General features: G+C 40.8%; 1 protein-coding gene across 5 annotated transcripts in view; it reads right to left on the bottom strand.

Moving 5' to 3' along the window:
• pde9a (phosphodiesterase 9A) overlaps positions 1-18,770 on the bottom strand; it is a 97,351-nt gene that overhangs the window by 58,868 nt on the left and 19,713 nt on the right. The window contains exon 1 of one of the 5 annotated variants that reach the window (XM_062975147.1): positions 3,668-4,087. The exons of 3 other annotated variants lie outside the window; for them this stretch is intronic. The gene's annotated coding sequence lies outside the window, so the exon portion shown is untranslated. Of the gene's footprint in view, positions 1-3,258; positions 3,627-3,667; positions 4,088-18,770 lie in introns of those variants that run through there. One more of the 5 variants, XM_062975146.1, reaches the window with a different exon arrangement.

Here is an 18,770-nt window from a genome sequence, read left to right as displayed (position 1 = left end):
CTGCTTTTTGGCAGGGAGTTGGACTGGATGGCTCAAGAGGTCTCTTCCAGCTCTATGATTCTATGATTCTAATGCCAACCCCTTCAATGTAATGTAACTAGGCAGTGCTCGAGTTACAAACATCTGACTTACAAATGTTAGTTAAGAACAGGAGAAATTTACGCCTGAAAGAATTATTATGGGGAAAAGCTTTATCACCAGTCCTTGTTTCCACAACAAGTCACATTTTTCAAAATCCAATGATTACAGGGACAGCAAGTGAGGTGAAATCTTCTGAACAGGGACACAGACAGCAAAACAAACACCACAGGGGTGTTAACTCTTTCCTATGCTATCCACACATGATTTTTTTTTCTGGAGTTACACTTTGAAAAATGTGCTTGCTTTGACGTACATACAAATTCAACTGAAGAACAAACCTACAGAACTTGTCTCGTTCGTAACTTGGCGACTGCCTGTACTCAGATTATAAACCCTCAAGTTTTTCTCTTCATTTTGCTGTGATGTGATATGCATTCATTTTATTATTTACGTATTTATTGAAATGTTTATAACCTAGCCTATATCAAAGATTTCCAGGTGGCTTACAAAAAGCATTAAAATAGATCACACGACTGAAAACAATTAAATTAACTAAAACATAACACACTTCAATAATCCGTTAATGTTTTTTAAGTTTTAAAAACTATGTATTCTGTATTTGGGATATGTTAATATGTATGCTGACAATGCTTTTTGACACTAATTGTAATAAAAAGGAAAAAAAACCCTAATATCCATGGTAGTCACATGTGACAAACAAAACAATGCCTATACACAGAAATAAGTTGATAGCAGAAATATCTACAGTATTGTCTTCACTGTGATCTATCCCTGTTAACTGGCACACCATAATCTACTGTACTGTTAAAATTGTTGCCATTTTTTGAGTTGTTGTCCTTTCTCGGGTAGCATTTCAATACTTGAGTGTAGCACAAGCTCCAAGGAATTCTACATTATTTTTGTAGGATGCAGTTTGCAGTTATTTCTCCAGATACACCTTGGGGGACATGCTTCATCAGAGTGCCTTGTTCAAAGCCAATGCTTCAAGCTGGATTTAGGCTATTTGTTAGAATGCACTGAGGAATAGTTCCTGGGAAACTTGGATAATCTCCTAGCGTGGAGGATTTATTGCAATACACTGTTTTAACATGCATGCTTCTATACAATAGAATTCTACTGGAATCAGACTAGATAAAAATTTGCAGCTAAACAAAGGAGCCATTATGACACAAATGTTTGAGTACTGAACTACAACTCTGGAGAACAGGCTTTGAATTATCCCTTGGTCATGAAAGCCTACACACTCTTTGCCTCAGGAAACCCCATGATAGATTTGCCATAGGGTTACCACAAGTCAGAAACAACTTGAAGGCAACAACTGTACAAGCAGAATTTGAAAAAGTCACTTTTTGAAAGTATCATTTATAGAATCTACAGCTCCCAGAATCCCCAAGTCAACATGGCCGCTGTTCATTCTGAATGGGAGATTATTCAAGTCGTTTTCCAAAAAAGACAGTTTTTCCAAACTCTGGAACCAACATCTATTGGGATCACAAGGGACAGGTTCACATAATCCAAAAACAGTTCTTTGGATGGAAGGAAGGGCAGGGCAAGATTGTACATGTGCAGCATTAACAGCTCCAGTTGGGATTTTTTTAGTGAACTGGAAGTAATGCAAATCAGATTCATATTCGACCTCTTAAACATGGAATAACTGAATCAGCAAATGTATTAGAATAACAGTCACCCCTCTGTAGCCACAGGTCTGCACCTTGCTATGGCCACCAGCCTTTTCACAGATCCTCAAACTCTCTCCAACACTTTTTTTTTGAGTTGTTGCCATTTTATATGAGGAGCACCATTCTAATATGCTATTGTAGATTATAGGACTTGAACGTCCATAGATTTTGGTACCTATAGGAGTTCTGGAACTTATCCCAGTGGATACAACAAGGCCCCACTGTATATTTTTGCATTTATAAAATTAAAATTTGATAAAGCAGGCATAGATGATAGATTTAATAAATCAAGGCATGCCTCTTTTGATTGAGTCCATAGATTCATATCATCTTGTCTCCTACTATGTCCAGTGTCTTGCAGAGTTTACAAAGTAAGATGGAGACAGAAGAAGTACAGATATTCTGAAGTGTAATCACAGCCTAGGAGCCCCCAGTGGAGCAGCGGGTTAAACCGCTGAGCTCCTGAACTTGCTGATCAAAAGGTCGGTGGTTCAAAAACAGGGAGTGGGGTGAGCTACCGCTGTTAGCCCCAGTTTCTGCCAACCTAGTAGTTCGAAAACATGCAAATGTGAGTAGATCAATAGATCTGGTGGGAAGGTAACAGCGTTCCATGCAGTCATGCCGGCCACATGACCTTGGAGGTGTCTATGTACAATGTTAGCTCTTCAGCTTAGAAATGGAGATGAGCATCAACCCCCAGAATCGGACTCGACTAGACTTAATGTCAGGGAAAACCCTTTACCTAACCATAACCTATAAATAATTACAATGGCTATTTTATTTTAAAAGTAACACAATAGAAAATTATTTAAGTGGCTTTGAATATATTAAGTCAGACCACAGCGATCAAATGCAAAAGTGACAGTACTCAGGAATTGAATGCCAGAAAATACTTTAGCTATTAAAAACATATGTATATAATTTTAACAGCTTTACGTATCAGTATAAACACAGAGGGAATGTTTATAAAACATATATTGCACTTTTTCATAAGAGATTAAAATTTAATTATGTGCTTTCTTTAAAATTTTGATATCTACTCTTAATGCTATATAGTCTTGATACAAGAAAAAACACTAAGCTGATATCTGTGAGATTGATTTGCTGTTGATAGCATTAATCCCTTCCAGATGTATCCCATATGCTCGGTAATCCATTCAATATACCCAACCTATTTTTCCTGGTGTACATAATAAGGCATATTGTTGCCATTTTATTTTATTTTATTGTGATTGTTTGCCTTTTGATGTTATAACCTATGAGTGATTTCAAACATACAGACTCATCCAATGTAACATAATTGTTTGCCTACTTTGTTCCATTTTGATTAACAGCAAGCAAAACGGGAAACACAAAGATTAGTTTGAGTCAGATGCATCCTAGCCCCCAGCCCCCCAGCCCCGGAAATCAGAAGAGTTTAACCCAAACAAATAATACTTTCCATTGAAAACAGCAGGAAAAATTTATTTCCGCTTACCTTACTCAAGCCACAAAATCTTATACAAGGGCAAAGCAGGAATAAATTCTGTTCCCCGTGTTTCCAAGATTCATTGCTGCTCAGAACTTTGGTTAAAGCTTACATGATAGTGACAAGGTCCTATAAAAACAATCCAGTAAAAAAAAAAAAAAGGAAAAGGGGGGAAGAACCTCCCCTTGATGTTCTACTTTCTCTTCCCTTCAGTTAAAGTACTAGGACATTCTAATCCATGGAACAATCAACTGCAGCCTGATGTTTATAGATGTAATAAAAGAACAAAGACGTATGTTTTTATAACCCCACCGCACAGTAAAGATATATGGCCAGCAGTTCCTCTTGTCTTAAAGAGACAAAGGTCCCTTTTCCCTACATTGCCATTAACCGTTTACTGAATGGCTGGGTCTCTCACCATTATCTGTGAAATGGGAGCAGTCTTCTCCAATGGCTTCGGCTACTTAGTTAATATTAAGAGCAATGCTTTCTTAGAATCCTCACAATTTTCTGCAGTCGGTATTGTTCTCTTTCACAATCTCTCTAAGGATGGATAGCCGACGTTAGCAGTTTTTCTTTCCCTGGTAGGTCTTTAACAGCTGTATGCAAAAAATAGTGGAAATGTAGGAAGCGAAATGTTCTCTGTCTGATGGCGTAACAAGGAAGGTCAAACAGCCTGCTACATTCTAGCTGGGAAGTATCCTGTGCTTTAACAGCAAATTTGTAATGACATTTGCATACATTTTACAAAATAATTGGCAAATATACAATCCAATACAAATAGTGCAGTTTAATACTAAACCACAAATGCACTGTTTCTTTTATGGCACAGTGACTATTGCTTTCCAGGTTGTTGTTGAAGGCTTTCACAGCCAGAATCACTGGGTTGCTGTGAGTTTTCTGGACTGTATGGCCATGTTCCAGAAGCATTCTCTCCTGATGTTTTGTCTACATCTATGGCAGGCATCCTCACAACTTCTGAGGATGCCTGCCATAGATGTGGGTGAAATGTCAGGAGAAAATGCTTCTGGAACATGGCCATACAGCCCAGAAAACTCACAGCAACCCAGCTTTCCAAGTTGTTTCTGCCCTCTGTTGAATTGCACCTACCGTGTTTCCCCGAAAATAAGACAGTGTCTTATTTTAATTTTTGCTCCCAAAGAGGCGCTAGGTCTTATTTTCAGGGGATGTCTTATTTTTCCATGAAGAAGAATTCACATTTATTGTTGAACAAAAAAATGAACATTTATTATATACTGTACAGTAGTTGTCATCACAAACCAGTATAACCAGACAAACTGAATCCTATCAAGAATTTCTTGTTATTACCAATATTTCCATGTACAACACTTTCTGGTATGTACATTTACCAATCCTGCATGCTCTGGTGTTCTGTTCAGTGGGCATGCTTCCAAACAAAAACTTTGCTAGGTGTTACTTTCGGGGGAGGCCTTATATTTAGCAATTCAGCAAAACCTCTACTAGGTCTTATTTTCAGGGGATGTCTTATTTTAGGGGAAACAGGGTAGAGGCTGCCACATCTCTGTCCCCCAGTCTCCAGTTTTCAGACAAGAAATGAATGTTCAGATTTTCCATTCTGAAGTGTTCAGAGGAAAGGGATGTTTGCAAATCTCAAGCTCAGCTAGTAAACCAACTGCTTCAATATGCATTTGCTGATGAATTGATTTGTCTCTATAACTTTCAAAGACTCTCCAGGGGGGTCTATGTATTTATGGTGATGCCAGACTTCACCCTCCACTCTGCTTTGCATCTATTTACTGGTTAGAAGAAAGCTATTGTTGTGTGCCCTCAAGTCATTTCCAAAATATAGCAGACATACATCAAACCTATTGCAGGATGTTCTGAGGGTGAGATTATTTGGCTTGTCCTGGGTCACCCAAATCACTTTACCAAACTGGCTCTCTAGAAGAAAGTAGGCTATCCCATTTCCATAATTCAGTAAAAAAGAATAATCTCATTTCATTTTGATCTGGGAAAAATAAAAACTCTGTGTGTGTGTGTGTGTGTGTGTGTGTGTGTGAGAGAGAGAGAGAGAGAGAGAGACTTCTCTGCTGCTAATCGAATATTAATTTTACTGTCCTTTGCCTCAAGCCACACATGGCCCATGAGGAGAGCAGTCTCTGCCTGCATTGAGATACCTACAGATCAATCCCTACAACAACAACAACAACAACAACAACAACAACAACAACAGAAACAACATCTGTTAGCCTGTGAGCCCAGCATTGTCACATTTGTATTGTAGAAGGCTTTCACGGCTGAAATCACTGGGGTGTTGTGTGGTTTCTGGGCTGTATGGCTGTGTTTTAGCAGCATTTTCTCCTGATATTTCACTTGCATCTATGGATCCTCTGAAGATGCCAACTACAGATGTAGATGAAATGTCAGGAGAAATAGCTGCTAGAGCACAGCCATACAGCCCAGAAACCACACAACACCCCATTGTGACATTTCTTTTCTTTTCCTGTATGTTTGTTTTTTGTTTTTAAAATACACCTTTGCCTGATGAAGAAGACAGTGAAGCTTAGAAATCTTGCATTATATGTTTCCTGCATTTTCATTCATCAATAAAAGTATTGCTTTTTAAGGGATTTTGGATTTCTTTTTCCTATATGGCTATCATGGCTACCCCTGAAAATGTATTTGTGTGTGTTTGAATGACAAGCTGTAACCAGATGTGGTTGGTGATTGATGCATAATCTAGCAACCTATTGACATGGGCTTTATTGCCCATCCTATGACAGTTTGACCTCACTTCAGGCACGGAGCCCACACAATCTAGATCTACTTTCAGCAGGCCTGAACTGGGATGAAACTGTTGCAAGAGGCAGTGCCAGGAACACAGGAGGCTTCCCGTGTTCCATAGAGAAAACTGGGGGGAAGGCATGCAGCAACACTTCCCCCATGGAATGAGGTAAGGGGCAATAGGTCCCCCCCCCCCCCATTGGATTCACCATGATCCATAGTGGGCCAAATCCACCCACTATTGCCCACAAGTATGACCTCAATGTGATGATGTCCTTTATGACACCACCAGAGACCTGTCCCTAAGATTCGGGTTTTGGTCTGGAAAACTCTGTACAATTCTGAATTGGCAAATGTTGTTTTAGCACATCCCACATTAGCCATCCATATTCTGGATATCACAGCACCGATTGGACCTTATAAAGTTTAAAATGCCTCACAAGACATAAAAATGATATTGAATGATTATGGACCATCCTTTTGCCCTACACTGGACCTTGTGCTGCTAAATTAATAACAACCTTCACATATCTGAAATAAATAAACAGAAAGATAGCCGCACATAATTCTACACTGGTAAAATTTGGGTATGTATTACTTTGTGTGCATTGTATGCAAAAATTCTTAAAACTTAATATAAAAATGCAAAAATGTTTGGTACTTCCCCCTATTGTCAGCCTGTACAGATATTTGCAATTGCTAGGACCTGCTAAAAACATATTGCTTTGGTGAAAACCAAAATGTCCCATCCTTGCTACTCTGTAATCTTGCCCAAATGGTGTAAGATTTTTCAGACATTTTGAATAGAATGTTTTGGCATGGATAATAATCAACAAAGGAACTGCACTCTCTCACACACAGATGTGAAAGACTACAAGATAGCAAATAATAATTTAATAAGAACTAATTTTTCAGGAAACGGTTAAACACAACCAAGCATGTATTCCTTGTAGTTCACTGGTTCTCAACCTTACTAATGCTGCAACCCCTTAATACTGTTCCTCATGTTATGGTGACACCCAATTATAAAATTATTTTCATTGCTACTTCATAATTGTAAGTTTGCTATTCTAATGAATTGTAATGTAAATATCTGATATGCAGGATGTATTTTCATTCACTGGACCACATTTGGCACAAATACGCGATACGCCCAAATTTGAATACTGGTGGGGGGATTGATTTTGTCATTTGGGAGCATTCTGAACTCCACCAAGAGTGGAATTGAACCAAATTTGGCACACAGAACTCCCATGACCAACAGAAAATACTGGAAGGGTTTCGTGGGCATTGATTTTGAGTTTTGGAGTTGTAGTTCACCTACATCCAGAGAGCACTGTGGACTCAAACAATGATGGATCTGGACCAAACTTGACACAAATACTCAACATGCCCAAATGTGAACACTGGTGGAGTTTGGGGGGAAATAGACCTTGACATTTGAGAACTGAAGTTGCTAGGATTTATAATTCACCTACAATTAAAGAGCCCCTTGAACCCCACCAGCAACAGAATTGGGCAAACTGAGCTTTTGTTGGGAGGATTCGCCATCTGTTTCCAAAAAGGAAGAGAAGGACAGGCGAAGAGATTTTCAGCCTTCTCTGCCAAAAGGGTTCCTAAGACCATCAGAAATATGTGTTTTCTGATAGTCTTTGGTGTTCCCTCTGACACCCCCTTGCAACCCCCCCCCCCCCAGGGACCCCGACCCCCAGGTTGAGAAACGCTGTTGTAGTTGCTAACTGTTGTCAAGTAGCTTATGGCGATCCTTTGAATGAGAGATCTCCAAGTCACTCTATCCTTAACACCTCTTGTAGACTCAGGGCTATTCCTTCACTAATTAAATCTATCCATCTGTAATGCAGTCTTCCACTTTTTCTACTGTCTTCTCCCTTGCCAACCATTATTGTCTTTTCTAGATAGTAATTTCTTCTCATTATATGGCCAAAGTGCAACAATCTCAGTTTAGTCATCTTGGCTTCCAGGGAAAGTTCCAGCTTGATTGCTGTAGGAACCACTTATTTGTCTCTTTAACAGTTGATTTTCTTCCCATCAGCGTCTTTCAATGTCCAGCTATTACAACCCTACATAGAAACTGGAAATATGATGGTATTATAGAAGGTTCTAACTTTAGAGTTCAGTGATATATCTTGACACATATGTCTTCTACACATTCATATAACCCAGAATATCAAGGCAGATAATCCACAATGTCTGCCTTGAACTGGGTTATCTGAGTCCACACTGCCTTATAATCCAATCCAATGTGAATTTTATACAGCTGTGTGGAAGGGGCCTGAGTTTTCTGATTTCTTGATTGCAATCTCTATTCTGATGAATGATTAAGGACCTCATCACATGGCCGGTGGCCGATGGCCAGTGGCGGCAGTGCTGTTTTTACTGATGAGGCACAGAGGCAGTTGTTTCGCCTTGCCTCATTTCATTTTGCTTTGCCAGCCAGCCGGCTGACCAACAATCCCATGGAGGGAAGTGAGGTGCACACAGCTTCCCTCCACCGTCCAGGCCTACAACTCGCAGCATGGGAAGCCTCCTGTGTTGCCTGGGCAGAGGAGGGAAGCTGAATGCTTTGCGCATGCACCTTGCTTCCCTCCATGGGATTGCTCTCCGGCCGGCGAAGCAAGGCAAAATGAGGCGAGGCAAAATGACCAACTCCACACCTTGCCATTAAGAACAATGCCACTGCTGCTGCCCGCTGCCCGTGTGATGAGGTCCTTAGTCACAGTATGGAAAGTCTTGAACTATTGTCTTTTAAAAAACTATGTAAACCGTCTGTGGTCATTATTTGTGTTTTCTTATTGTTTATTTGTTAACCTTCCTTTGTACTTCCTTCTTTTTGTCATGCCTGCAGTAAAAACAAAGATTTTGGGCCACAGTAGGCACGGGCTTTGAGCTCATTTATGGGCCCTTCCACACAGTCATATAACCCAGGGCCCTTCCACACAGCCCTATATCCCAGAATATCAAGGCAGAACATCCCACATTATCTGACTCAGATAACCCAGTTCAAAGCAGATATTGTGGGATTTTCTGCATTGATATTCTGGGATATAGGGCTGTGTGGATGGGCCCCCAGAATATCAAGTCAGAAAATCCCACAATATCTGTTTTGAACTGGAATATATGGCAGTGTGGAAGGGCTCTTAGGCTACAGAAATGGGTCCATGCTAGCCAGTCACAAAGGTTGCTGTAACATGCAAGTTTACTCTTAATATCAACAAAGCCTGGTTTATTAACTTGAAAATCAGGATTCTACTTTATGTTGAAAGATCCCAGAAGCTGGAGAGCACTGATGGCCCTTCCACACAGCCATGTAACCCAGAATATCAAGGCAGATGATCCACAATATCTGCTTTGAACTATATTATCTGAGTTCACATTGCCATATAATCCAGTTCAATGTGGATTTTATACAGCTGTGTGGAAGGACCCTGAGAAGTGAATTAATGTTCTGAAAATGGAGATGGTGGAGTGAAGCTCATGCCCACCCTCCCTCTTTGCAAATAGCGATGGAACAATTGAATGGGGCTTCTCCTGGGACTGTAATTAAGCCAAAGGCTTGTGAAGGTGAGGCGTAATCCCAGAAGACTGTTTGCTTCATTCTGAGTCAATGGAAGTTTCCAGATACTTTTTGAGAATTGCTCTGCATAGAGCATGTTGCAGCAACCCAGTCTGGGAGGGCCACAGGTTCTCCTCCTCTCCCCATAATGATGGAAATATTTATTTGGGGAGGGGAATGACAGTTATTTGCAACATTATTTAGTTCATATAGTGGAACAGTTCTCTGACAGCAAGCAGTAATTTTCCAGAGTGCGGTCTCAGGAGTCAGTATCATGGCCATCTGTAGCCCAGTGAGACGGAAGATGGATGTTTATATAACCCCAGAGTTCAGCAAAGATTTATGACCAGCAATGATGGTGTGCAAATCACTGGTCCGGAGGAGCATATAGTGCAGGAATATCCTTTTACAGAAGAAAGCCATAGTGCAATACTGTGACCAAAGAGATTGTCAGATGTCCAAAAAAATAAAATAATCATATGACTTGCAGTTGAAATGTTATCCCCCCATATTCATGCCTGACTTGTGCACCTAAAATGCATTTCACTATCTTGTATGGGGGGGGGGGGGGGCACAGTTTTACCAGTTGTTTTCTTCATATTTTCCTGGATTGAAGTATATAAAAGAGTTTGTGTGGTGTAGTGGTTTGGAGACAAGGGTTTGAATCCCTGCTTAGCCATAGAAATGTACTGAGCGATCTTGGGCAACTTACACGCTGGCAGCCTCCGGGAAAGGCAAAAGCACCCCCCCCCCCTGAAATATTGTGCCAAGAAAATTCCATGATAGTTTTCCTTGGGACTGCCTTAAGTCATAAATGACTTGAAGGCATACAGAAAGAAGTCTGTAGTACTTTCTGAAGCAACAAGGGAGCAGGTTCAATACTTATTTACACATGGGAGTCTTCCTCCCTTCAACATTCCTGAGTAAAATGCAGCAACTAAACTAATAGGTTACAGCTGAAGGGTGAATTCCAGAGTTTCCTTGTGGCTGCCTTGTGGACTTTATTTTGCCTGCAGGGCTGTCAGCAAGGTCTCCAGTGTGACGTGAATGGGAGCTCTTCCCAGAAGAACGTATGGCATTCAACAGAATCCCATGCTGTAGATGCAACACCTGCAGTGGGGGAGCCAAGCAGCTTCCTTGGCCTTCTTCTCAAGAGGCTGGATGATGTCAGCTTTCTTTCCTCTTAAGAAATATATGCTTCAGCAAGTTCCATAAACAATGTAGGTTGTCACCATATAATGTAGATATATTGTTGTTCCTCTGTGTCTATGGATTCTGTATCCATGAATTCCAACATCCATGCCATGAAAAACATTCAAAGAAAAATTACCAAAGCAATATTTAAGGGACATCATTTTACTACATCCGCAGGGCCCATTCCACATAGCTGAATAAAATCCCACAATATCTGCTTTGAACTGGGTTATCTGAGTCCACACTGCCATACATCACAGTTCAAAGCAGATATTGTGGGATTTTATTCAGCTGTGGGAGGACCCCCCAGTAGTGTAGTGGGGTAAAGCCTTGTGACTTGAAGGTTGGTTTGCTGACCGGAAGGTTCGAATCCAACCGGGGAGAGCGCAGATGAGCTCCTTCTATCAGCTCCAGCTCCATGCAGGGACATGAGAAAAGCCTCCCACAAGGATGGTAAAAACATTAAAACATTTGGGAGTCCCCTGGGCAATGTCCTTGCAGGCGGCCATTTCTCTCACACCAGAAGCGACTTGCAGTTTCTCAAGTTGCTCCTGACATGAAAGGAAGGGCTCAAAGTTTGGTATCCACAGAAGGAACCAAACTGTCACAGATATCAAGGGCCCAATACAAATCAGACTATGGATGTAAACATGTCTTTTTAAAACTATTGCAATATCAAGATGTTATATAATGTATGAATCCCCCTATGCAATGCTCTGGAGTTGTTTGGATGTTCTCTTGGAGTATTTTCCAGCCTTGTAATTGGTGATTGTAAGAGGGATTTGGCAAAATAATTCAACTAGTTGGGGTGCTTTTTTATCGTGTCAGAAGCGACTTGAAAACATACTGCAAGTCGCTTCTGGTGAGAGAGAATTGGCCGGCGTCTACAAAGATGTTGCCCAGGGGAAGCCCAGATGTGTTACCATCCTGCTGGAGACTTCTCTTATGTCCCTGCAAGCTAGAGCTGACAGACGGGAGCTCACCCTGCCTTGCCAATTCGCACTGCCAACCTTCAGATCAGCAACCCAGCCTTCAGGTCTGCAGTTCAGCTGGCACAAGAGTTTCAGTCATTGCACCACTGTGGCTCCTAGTTGGGGTGCTAAGTTTAGCTTAATGGTAGTAAAATAGTCTCTTCTTTCATCTCTGTTAAAGAATTTAACTATAACAAAAGGTGAAGTAAAGAGGCAGAGGCTCCTTCTAGATGCCAGTGTGTCTTTCCTTCCGCTTAATCTTTCCCTGGCCCCTTCTCAAGGAATGCTCTTTCAGCTGAGGCTGTGTAAATGCAAGCAGTTAGGTTTTGGAGGATGAGGCCCAGATGGAAAACAAGTGAAGAAGATGAAGTTCTTGAATATCTGAGAGAATCCATTGGGGCCTCTAAGCTGTGAAATTCCGCTCAAGTTTCAGTCTGGATATTTATAAATAAAACATAAGCTGAAATCTGGTGTTAAATCTAGAAATATATACAGTAGAGTCTCACTTATCCAACACCCACTTATCCAATGTTCTGGATTATCCAACGCATTTTTATAGTCAATGTTTTCATTACATTGTGATATTTTGGTGCTAAATTCGTAAATACAGTAATTACTACATAGCATTACTGTGTATTGAACTACTTTTTCTGTCAAATTTGTTGTATAACGATGTTTTGGTGCTTAATTTGTAAAATCATAAACTAATTTGATGTTTAATAATCTTTTCCTTAATCTCTCCTTATTATCCAACATATTCGCTTATCCAACGTTCTGCCGGCCCGTTTATGTTGGATAAGTGAGACTCTACTGTACACTTATAATGACAATTTACATTGACATGGTCTTAAGGAAAAACTAAACATGCTGGCAATTATATTAATCCACATTGAAAAGAACAAATTCTAACAGTTTTCATTTTTCCTAGGAGTAGGTCTTTGTAAAGCTAACAGGCCTCCATTATTCAGAATCTGGAAAGCACTTCAAAATTATTTGCATTGCAATATCTTGTAACCATACGTATGTGCTGGGAAAATTCGCCCTGTTACTATGTGAACTACTACATTCAGAATTAACTGGGAAACCTGTGTGGTGAATAGATGACACCATCATCCCTTCTAATGAAAACATTCCCTTGAGTGTCCTGGCTCAGCTACACCACTTAACATAAACTTTCTATGAACTTCCTTGCGAAAACAAATTTGTGTGAACACTGGAATCTTCAAAAACACTCAGAGAACTGATGTGCACAGCAAGAGTCCTTTGAATCCATCCCAAGTAGTTCTTGGGTACACTTCCTGCATCTTTATCTAGCATCTCATCCATGTAGGGAAAAGCTCATCTGTTTCCCATGAGCCGTCTCTCAGCTTTTAATATTGGCATATATGTGCTGTGAGAGCAGCATGTGCACACATTATTGCGTTGCCCTGAGAACTGTAGGTCCCAGTCCCAACGATGGAATTAAAATATTTTAAAATATGTATATAGTTAAAACCCAGGGTCCATCATTCCCCGAGTAATGAGAACAAGAGAGGAAGGGAGTAACAGCATAAATTATTTTCGAGAAAAATGGGGAGAATAACGAAAAAAGGAGCATGAATCGTGAATGAAAGGTTGTGCAGCTGGGTGGTCTGGACATTCATTTCAGAGTTATCAGTGAGACTTTCGTTAAGACGTTGACAAATGTCTGCAACAGCTACAAAGCAACTGGATTTGGCTGGATTTGGTGTTCACTGATTCTCAGTGATCAACATGAAGTTTATTAAGATTAAGGGACTAACACTGAAGAACATTTGCTCAGCCTGGACAGCTTGGCTCAGTGTGTAGTGGAGCCAGGGCTCACAGGGTTGATCCTGTAACTTTTATTAGCAGGGGCAATGATATCGAGTTGCTGTGAGTTTTCCAGGCTGTATGGCTATGTCCCAGAAGCATTTTATTTTATTTATTTTATTTACAGCATTTATATTCCGCCCTTCTCACCCCGAAGGGGACTCAGGGCGGATCACATTACACATATAGGCAAACATTCAATGCCTTTTAACATAGAACAAAGACAAGACAAACATAGGCTCCGAGTGGGCCTCGAACTCATGACCTCCTGGTCAGAGTGATTAATTGCAGTGATTCATTGCAGCTTCTCTCCAGCCTGCGCCACAGCCCGAGAAGCATTCTCTCCTGATGTTTCATCCACATCTGTGGGAGGCATCCTCAGAGGTTGCGAGGTCTCTTGGAAACTAGGCAAGTGGGGTTTATATGTCTGTGGAAAGATATCCAAGGTGGGAGAAAGAACTCTTGTCTTATTGAGGCAAGTGTGAATGTTGCAATCGTCCACCTTGATTAGCATTGAATAGCCTAGCTGTTTCCTGCCTGGGGGAATCCTTTGTTGGGTGGCGTTAATTGGCCCTGATTGTTTGATGTCTGAATTCCCCTATTTTCAGAGTGTTGTTCTTTATTCACTGTCCTGATGTTCGAGTGTTTTAATACTGGTAGACAGATTTTGTTCATTTTCATGGTTTTGTCCCTTCTGTTGAAATTGTCCACATGCTTGTGGATTTCAGTGGCTTCTCTGTGTAGTCTGACATGGTGGTTGTTAAAGTGGTCCAGCATTTCTGTGTTCTCAAATAATATGCTGTGTTCAGGTTGGTTCATCAACAAAGGATTCCCCCAGGCAGGAAACAGCCAGGCCTTGAAGTTGCCAGGCTATTCAATGCTAATCAAGCTGGCCAATTGCAACATTCACACCTGCCTCAAACAGACAAGAGTTGTTTCTCACCCCGAACATTCTACAGATATAAACCGCATTTGCTTAATTCCCAACACCTCACAACCTCTGAGGATGCCTGATATTATTTGTCACTGCCCTGGACTCCTCCTTGAGTTGAGATATTGTTCCCAAATCAATTGGAAGGGAATTTTCCAATCAAGAAAGTACTCTTATGACCTGTCCCTAGTCTAACTGAAAAAACAGGAAAGCCAACATGGTATGGTGATTTGAGCACTGGACTACAAATTTGGAGACCAGGGTTCAATTCCCTGCTCAGTCATGAAAACCACAATGTGACCTTGGATGAGTCACAAACTCTCAGCTTCAGAAAACTTTGTGATAGATTCAGCTTAGGGTGGCCATAAGTCAGAAACTACTTGAAGGCACACAGCAACAACTGTCTCAAATGGCCAAGACCAATTAGCTTGATAGAAGACCTGCCTCTGGTGGAGAGACACATTACAGGCAGTCTTTGAATTACAAACATCTGACTTACAAATGACTCATAGTTAAGAATTGCGGTGAAACAATAAGAAGTGAGAGAAATCTACCCCTCAGATGATAAATTCAACCGTGAAAGAGTTATCACAGGAAAAAGGTGTCTCCTCTAATCAAAAATTCCATAGGTCAACATAGCTGTCTACATTTTGACTGGAAGGGTGATTTGTCCCCCAGTTGCTTTAGATTTCAGTTCACAGAATGGTCCCTAGTGAGGGAGTCTGTTAGCCGAAGTCCAAAGCACCTAGAAAATCAAAGTGATATCCTATATTTCAAAATCTACCACTTCCCCGCTGGCCTGGCTGCCTGTTGAATCCTGTTTCTGTTGGAAGTAATGCTTGATTTATAATATGGTTGAGCATTACTCCCTGAACAAATTAACTTCCAAACCAGGTAATGGTGACCTTATTCAGTAATATAAACCAGAAGAAAGTTTATCTTACAGATACAAACATACTAATTCAAATGCAACAGCAGACTATCTATTGTAGGCAAGCTCAAGACATAAGAATTAAAGCATCATCCCATGCCAATAACCACACCTCTTATAATCCCAGTTTTTCATTTGTATAGCCACTTATACTGCTTTATTTGATTCAGCCTGAAATTCAAAGCCTTATACCAACGACCAAGGAGCAGAGAGGTGATTTCTGTGTGTGTGTCAGGAGCAACTTGAGAATTTGCAAGTCGCTTCTGATGTGAGAGAATTGGTTGTCTGATAGGATATTGCCCAGGGGACGCCTGGATGTTTGATGTTTTTTACTATTCTGGAGCCCCGGTGGCGAAGTGCGTTAAAGCACTGAGCTGGAGATGAAAGGTCCCAGGTTCAAACCCTGGGAGCGGCGTGAGCGGCCGCTGTTAGCTCCAGCTCCTGCCAACCTAGCAGTTCGAAAACATGCCAATGTGAGTAGATCAATAGGTACCGCTCCGACGGGAAGGTAATGGCGCTCCATGCAGTCATGCCGGCCACATGACCTTGGAGGTGTCTACGGACAACGCCGGCTCTTCGGCTTAGAAATGGAGTTGACCACCAACCCCCAGAGTCAGACATGACTGGGCTTAACATCAGGGGAAAACCTTTACCTACTAGGAGGCTTCTCATGGGGAAGCTGACAGATGGGAGCTCACCCCTTTCCCCCAATTCAAACCACCGATCTTTCGGTCAGCAGTCCTCCTGGCACAAGGGTTTAACCCATTGCACCACCTAGAGTGTTAATGAAAGTATTTTTGAACCCCCCCCCCCCCACATTTTCTGGCGTAGTTTCAAAAAAGGTTCACATCATCTGACCCAATACAAGGGAGAGATATAAGAAAAATCTTCCTTGTAGGGAGACAGCTAGTCAGAAAAAAAACCCCTTTCTAGAAGAAATGTATTCTATCTTGGTGTAATTGGCCAATTTTGTCTTGTCTGCTTGAAAAATTGACCGAGATAGGTCATATCTTGAATTATTAAACCAGCTCTGCAAGAGTTCTTTGAAATCCTGCTTATAATCACCACAATAAATTGGCACATCTATCAGGATCCATGTTCTCTGTGTCTCTCAAATAAGCCTCCTAGCAGTACAGCAGCATCCGTTTGTGCTCATTCAACATTCCCGAGTTGTTTATCCAGAGGTCAGTTACTGTCTTGTTTGTTTTTTGTTCGTTGCTCTATAACTTTGCATACTGGCCAGAAGGACAGATTTGACAGTGGGAAGCCGGGGTCCCAGGACACTTCCAGCTTGAATGCAGAAGCTGTGCTGTGAATTGGCAAGTTATTATCAGAGGCCAATGCTCTGCAAAAGAGCAGCAATTAACGTTTTGATGTCTTTAAACTCTTATCCCAATTCCATTTTAGAACAGAAGAGTCACACTGTCTCTTCCTTTATTGCTTCCACTCCACAATGAAGGTTTCTTTATTTAGGGCAGCTTTTTATTTGCTTGCTTTTTAAAAATAAGACAATCATTTGGAGCAGCACACTTCATTTGCACTCATAGTCTTTCCAAGCAGTTTTGCCAGTGGCCATAATGCTGGGAGGAGAGAGATTCTTGGAACTGTGCCCCTAAAAGTAACTTTTCCAAGCCCTGGATATGATGTAGCTATGCTGTTTCTGCTGCTGCTCGCTTCTCACGTCTTTAATTCTGGCTAGATAATCACATTGTTCCAGTGCCATTTTAATTCAGTTGCGTCGCTAAGGTGGGTGTCATCCCGATGAAGGGAACAAAGAACGAGGGCCTGATTTAATTTGATTAATAAATAGCAATAATATGAAGGGTAGGTTTGATTAAATAAATCTTAGTGCTATCTTGGTGTTAGAAGAGATCAATAACAAGGACAATAAGAAGGGTTACCACAAGCTCTACCAAATGGCAGCAATAAACAGCCCATCACTTCCTTATATATTGAAGGTCTGGGAATGTCAAGCCAGAAGTAGGACAATAAAGCCTTAGAGACTGCAGTCTTAGATATATGAAATAGAAATATCATTTTGATGTAGTTTGATTTTGATTGATTGGGCCAAATTGAAGCTTCAAACAGGACCAAATTGTGTTTGGTATTGAATGATTATACTCGGGAAATTGTAGGGGAAATTGCTTACTTGTTTGGACAAGTGATCAAAGAACAATATGGGATGATGAAGGAGGAATGGAAAGGAAAAAGGGCCTGAGAAAAAGGTTGTTGGGAGTTGTGAAAAGTCCTTGGAAATCCTATAAAGCCCCAACCAAGTTGAGTCTCAGGGTGGCACTTCATTTTCATGCTGCCCACAGGTCTCTATTTTGCAAAATAAAATGTGTTGTATCTTTCATCTCCTCCCTCTCAGAGCCTCATTGAGAACTGGGCCTCGGAGGTAAATGGTTACCTTAAAATGAAAAGGGGTATCCAAACTGAATCTCTTTACCCATAAACCTCCTCCCATATTAGACAATATCACAATATTGTAGTTAAAATAGTGGAACAATTGACAAAATCAATAGTTATAAAAAGTGCATGCAGACAAAACCATGTGATTTGAAGCATCATTGTAACAGTAATAATGACAACTCTAACTAGAACACATATGCATTACAAGATTAAAAAAATAAATTAGCACAGAATTTCAGCCTTGTGAGTATATTGATATGGTATGTATAAACTGAGCTTATGAAAAATGCTTTTGTGGTTTTATTCAACTACATTCATTTTTTCTTATTTAAAAATTCCACTCACAAATTTATAGACTGTCATTTCAGCTTAATCTTCTATGCTGGTGTTGTTTAGTGCAACCCGCATCTCCCAGCACCCCCTAGCAATGCCACTGCTTTTACTGCTAAGGCTACAATAAATGGGAGTGTGGGATTTGCCATTTGCTGGGGTGTTCAGATGTCTTAGCCTAAGAGTTCTAATAATTCATCAAAGTGCAGATCTCAAGGTACAGTTGGATTCAGTCATGGCAGGTAAAGTGGTATACAAGCAGTAAAAGTGTGCAGTGTGAAATGGGACATCATCTGATATTTAGAAATGGGAAAGCAAAGAATAATAGAATGAAAAACAAGTTAAGATGGCCATATTCAAAACAGAAGTAAAGAATAATGTGATAAGGTGCAACTCTGGAGCCGGGATGAGGTGCTTCTCCTCTTCCAGATGTTTTGGAACTCCAACAGTTGCCCCAGCACACATGGCCAGTGGTCAGGAAGAATGGGATATAATCCAACAACATCTTGCAGACCCTTGGTTCCCTATCCTTGTTAGTACTGCTGGTATTCAAGACTTTTTTTTTAAAAAAAAAACCTGATA

Source organism: Anolis carolinensis, chromosome 3 (assembly GCF_035594765.1).
Source record: "Anolis carolinensis isolate JA03-04 chromosome 3, rAnoCar3.1.pri, whole genome shotgun sequence".
NCBI classification, from domain to species: Eukaryota; Metazoa; Chordata; class Lepidosauria; order Squamata; family Dactyloidae; genus Anolis; species Anolis carolinensis.
This window is presented reverse-complemented; position numbering and strand designations above follow the sequence as displayed.